Source organism: Ursus maritimus, unplaced genomic scaffold, assembly GCF_017311325.1.
Source record: "Ursus maritimus isolate PB19 unplaced genomic scaffold, ASM1731132v1 scaffold_26, whole genome shotgun sequence".
Lineage (NCBI taxonomy): Eukaryota > Metazoa > Chordata > Mammalia > Carnivora > Ursidae > Ursus > Ursus maritimus.
In genome coordinates, this window is record NW_024425119.1 from 3,872,855 (window position 1) to 3,878,413 (window position 5,559).

The following is a 5,559-nucleotide window of genomic DNA, read 5'->3' on the forward strand; positions in this document are numbered from 1 at the left end:
TTATTTATTTATTTATTTATTTATTTATTTATTTATTTATTTATTATGGTTGGGCTTAAATCTATCATCTTGCTGTTTGTTTCCTACTAGTACCAATTCTTTGTTCTCCTGTCCCTCTATCTGCGCCTTCTTTTAAATTAATTGAATATTTTTTATAATTCCATTTTATACCCTTTGTTGGCCTGTTAGCTATAACTCTTTGTTATTTTAGTGGTTGCTACAGGGTTTATAGCATACATTTTTTTTAAGATTTTATTTATTTATTTATCAGAGAGAGAGAGCACAAGCAGGGGGAGTGGCAGGCAGAGGGAGAAGCAGGCTCCCCACTGAGCAAGAAGCCTGATGCGGGACTCAATCCCAGGACTCTGGGATCATGACCTGAGCTGAAGGCAGATACTCAACCGACTAAGCCACCCAGGCGTTCCTATAGCATACATTTTTAACTTATCCCAGTCAATCTTAAGTGATATTATACTACTTTATGTACAGTAAGTATAGGTATACTTACACTATACTTTGTGCTATTGTTGCCATATATTTTACTTCTACATGTAACAAACTCCACACTACATTGTTGTATTTGTTTAAATAGTTACCTTTTAAAGAGATTTTTTTTAATAAGAAAAAATATATATTCACTCATACAATTACCATTTCTGGTTCTCTTAATTCTTGTGTATAAATCCATATTTCCATCTGGTATCATTTTCCTTCTGCCTGAAGGACTTCCTTTAACATTTCTTATAATATGGATCTACTGGTGATGAATTCTTTCAGTTTTTTTATGTGTAAAGATTTTTTTTTTACTCATTCTGAAAGATATTACCATCAAGTATAGAATTCTAGGATATAGTGTTTTTCTGTCAGTACCTTGAATTCTACTATGTTCTTACTTGCATTGTTTCCAGTTAGAAATACTCTATTATCCTTATCTTTATTCCTCTATATGAAACATGTTGTTCTTATTGTTTGGTTTGGTTTAATTTTTGTTTTTACTTTCTGCATTTCAGATTTTCTTTTTTTCACTGGTTTTGAGAAATTTGATTATGGTATGGCTTGGTGTGGTTTTCTTTATATTTCTTGTGTTTGGGGTTCACTTAGTGCCTTGGAACTGTGAATTTATTGTTTACTTCACATTTGGACAATTTTTGACCACTATTTCTTCAAATATTTTTTCTGTCTTTCCCCTTTTTGGTGGGACTCCAACTTCATATAAATTAGGCTGCTTGAAGTTGTCCGTACCACACTGAAGCTTCCTCCTCCCCCTCTTCCTCCTCCTCCTTCTCCCTCTACTTCTATCTTTTTATCTGTGTTTCATTTTGTATAGTTTTTGTTTCTATGTCTTCAAGTTAATCAATCTTTTATTTTCCAATCTATCTTTCAAACCTACAGAATACAGTTATAATACCTGTTTCGGTGTCCTTGTTTGCTATTTCTAACATCTGTGTGAGTTCTGGGTCAGTTTTGATTGATTTTTCTCCCTATCATACACCATAGTTTCTTGTGTCTTTGCATGCCTGGTGATTTTTTATTTAATGCCACTCATTGTGAATTCACCTTATTGACTGCTGGGTTTTTTTTTTTTTTGTATTCTTATATTCTTGAATTTCTTCTGGAATGCAGTTACTTGGAAATAGTTTGATTTTGGGGGGTCTTGATTTTAAGATTTGTTAGACAAGAACAGCATTCAGCCTGTTCTTAATTTTGCCCCACCTTCTCAGTACTCTACCCAATGCCTGTGAATTATGAAGTTTTCAGGCTGGTTGGTGGGAGCAGGCACTATTCCTGGCCCTGTGTGAGTTCTGGCTACTGTTCTCTTAATTCTTTGTTCTTTTCCTCACCTGAGACAGTTTCCTCATATGCATGCACTGTTTAATATTCTGCCCTGTAAACTCTAGCTGCCTTGGTCTCCCTGGATTCTCATTGCCATCTTGTCAACTCAGTAAGTCCACTGGACTCTTCCTGGGTTTTCTTTCCCTATGCCACCACCTGGAAACTCCCTTAAGAAAATTAGCTGGGGCAGTAATAGGGCTCATCTCATTTCTTTCCTGCCTCTCAGGAATCACTGTTCTTTGTTGCCTGATGCCCAATGTTTTAAAAACCATTATTTCATATATTTTGCCCAGTTTTTTAGTTGTTTCAGGCAAGAGGGTAAATCTGACCCCATCTTTACCAGAAGCAAAAATCCCTCCACTGGATTTTGGATATTCAACGTTTCTCCTTTGGTCTACCTGATGGATTCCTATTAGGGCCAGTTTGCTTAAATAGAGCTGATTAGTGCTGGTTGATGTCCAAACAAAATTATACTATGCGCTGATAAATATCTTGATTCTCAATCACTATGCCCTGGAGTGAGAGAGAAGGAGGAAGGAGAAGGAGAAGTCAAAACATTTCCCACTGTCAGCCAAGATGTGGGGTGGAATCTTCACCTGAAATCTGCAGACAAGTAGTTGGGATACAAATTTCATCTTCCAACTGGCTAATTGGCTACATAGAGCAAACCTTTGTTCCGAATTCATAGACATTACCTAGAGAACATGCTGACATGTGCCATCAGGGAGATTAAACAAGAGACTGTGTGGGTGGTCCACTGATGGACAAAACTCAGAGTACATATGTGAGAAAGGTCATCTCTTTCTATAACAAGGAAAGTGCATTTGAAGTGGTAGTGTAATGGTAGACTGCAAACTGTTAGTCCCTAGAAACTCAATGCTAATGAGTTTTGCACTCAAAAAAAAAAATCCTCATCTTAGAAAGTCACAAATGCACATTAGCATATTTAGCAACCCTGAAAAAGATGCCTCTCAGATGCCTATTCTGAGGTGCATAATTAACCAATATCTCCAGCTGTCATGCTCTAAAATCCATCACTGTGTTAAAACTGAAGGCAGATTCCCACAGGTTTCTCCCAGCCAATGACTGAATGTGGCAAGTCCACGAAGGCAGGCCTACTCCATAAAGATGTGGGACTTTTCTGATGGATGACTTTGGTTCAATGACTCCCTGGTGGCCTTACTGAAACTTTCTTAGAACTACACTGTAATCTAAAACCTTCTTTCCCTTTCTTCCCTCCTTCCCCTTCTCCTTATCAAGGGTCAGACATACATCACAGTCTGATGGCTCCCAGCCTCCTCTGGTTCCCTCCCTGTTTTCCCTCACAGGTGTTCCTCCAATAAATCTCCTTCACCTCTAATACCATGTTGGTATTTGCTTCTTGGAGGACAAGACTAGCTTACATATTGAAGGCTCTGAGAAGTCCTACATTCAAGACATTAATTTTAACTCAGTATTTCCCACCTATTTTGCTAAATAACACAGCTTCTTTTTGTGAAACACCCATTAAAAGTTGAAGAGAACTCAGTTTGAGGAATGCCATTGAAATGGAAGAAGGACTGAAACAATAATCAGAAATGTGTTCCAGTTCTGGGTCCTCTGCTCCTAAAAATGCCTAACATTGGTATAACAATTCTCAGGTAGGCAGAATTCTGTGATGGCCTCCCAAATTCCAGGCCCCTTTTCCCAGTTATTCAATCAGGCAGTAATCTAGGTATTGATATGAAGGGATTTTGCAGACATAATTAAGGTCCCACACTAGTTGACCTTTAAACAGATTACCCAGGTGGGCTTGATCTGCTCTCATGAGCCATTTAAATCTGAGTCTAGAGGCAGGAGACAGGAAAGTCAGAGAGATTCAAAGGGCTAGATGAATTCAACAAATGTGCATAGTGGAATTCCAACAAAACCTTATTTTACAAAAACAAGCTTCAAACTGGATTTGGCCTGTGGGCCATGCTTTGCCAACCCTAGCATTAACTACTCAATAAATGTGGAAAGCATAAACTAGTTAAATTATCCTCTCACCCCATTCCAATCACCTGGGAAATGTAGAAAGGTGTCACTTTTGCCGATATCAAAGTCATTAACCATCGGGTTAACCGGTTCACTTGGTTCTTGAGTTTGGATGGTGGCATGAGGAAGAAGAGATGGCCAATTATCACCAGAGCTTGCTCTGTCACCTGTGCCCAAGGAGACACAACAAACTTGTCTCAGCTCAGGGAAAAAGACAAGACAATCCCTTGGGGCTTTTCCTTATTCATCTTTGTATCCCCAGGGCCTAGCATAGTGCCTGGCCAATAATAGTAATCAGTAAATTTAAGTTGTTTAATTGTGTATTTAACAAATATGCGCCTGGACAGTGGAGTTTTCTGATATTACCTTTTTCTGGAGAATGGGAAGAGGAGCCTAAGGGAAGTCACCTTGCTCTTTTGGAAGAGCCATTTAAGTTATCCTTCCACCAGTAAGTAGAGAGACATGGCCCTGCCCATCTTTGGCTCAAGACTTACTCCTTTAGCCAGTCATCCAATCCCACTATATCCAACTCCCACCTTGTTGTTGCTCTTCAGGGACCAACGATTGAAGAGCAGCCTGAGAGTGAGATAAGCCTTGAACGACACTGCCTCTTGTGTGATGTCCATTATTTCATCATCTGAAGTGCCCAGATCCAGATGTTTCCGGGCACTGATGGCCAATCCTTTGAGCACTGTGAGGGATGCAGGGAGTTTGAGCTGCCCATCACCTTTCCCTTCCCACGAAGGGAAACATACACACATGTGGGCACATTCCTCTCATCCCCAACCCTAAAAGGGTTTCTGGGGTCCTATGCTAGGAAACACCAACCCATTCACCACCACCTCAACTATCTTTCTTTACTGACCACACCTGGTCCACCCAGCAGGGGAAGGGAAAGTGGTTGAGGCTTTCAACACCCACAGCATCCCTACCAAGCTTGGTCCTTGCCCCAATCCAGGCCAAGAAGTCATATGGAGAAGAGCAGCTGCTCACACCTGGCCTGCTCTCAGCCATTTCCCGTCCCTCCCCAGCCTTCTGGGATCCCTATTCAGAGGGACCCAGTCTCTTTATTTGCCCTTCTTTCCTCCCTCCCTGATTCCAACAGAGTCTTCCCCAGACCCTCCTGACCCTTACCATGACATATTGCCAACATGTCTTCCTCTGTTTGGGCCATCCTCAGAAGGCGCAAGGTATATGCCCATGTGACACCTATGTAGGAAGCTGCACCTAAGAGAGAGAGTACAAGAAAGACATCCCTATCCCAGGGAGGGGAGCATCCTAGCCTAGTGTAGGAAACTTTATAGACTGGAGGCCAGGAGGCCTGGGTTCTGATCCTAGTTCTGCCTCCAGAGTCTGGGTAACTGGAACAAGTTACTTAATTTATTTGAGTTCCAGCTTCTTCAACTGTTAAATAGGAGTACAGTTCCTGATGTGACCACTGTGCAGGGATGCTGGGAAGATTAAGCTCAATAATGGATGTTAGCACAGCATATAAATGCAAGGTATTAGCACCGGCTACACATGAACACTCCCTTCCAAGGATCCTTAGGAAATAAAGAGCTATGCTGTCTGAGGTGGATGTGAAAACATTTGCTCTGATTAGATCAGGAGACATGTTTCCAGCTTCTGTTACTGTGTCCTCTGAGCTTGCTGTGTCATGCCTTGTCTTTTTGAACCTAATGCCCAGAAGGCGAACTTACTCCCCCAGAC

General features: G+C 40.9%; 1 long non-coding RNA gene across 1 annotated transcript in view; it reads right to left on the reverse strand.

The window, feature by feature from the left end:
• The window catches only part of LOC121105350, a 9,387-nt gene extending 4,123 nt beyond the window's left edge, over nt 1-5,264 (reverse strand). The window contains exons 1-2 of the long non-coding RNA XR_005837799.1: nt 4,984-5,264; nt 3,876-4,016 (exon numbers count right to left, since the gene is read on the reverse strand). This is a non-coding gene — a long non-coding RNA (uncharacterized LOC121105350). The remainder of the gene's footprint in view (nt 1-3,875; nt 4,017-4,983) is intronic.
• Nucleotides 5,265-5,559: the final 295 nt, after the last annotated feature.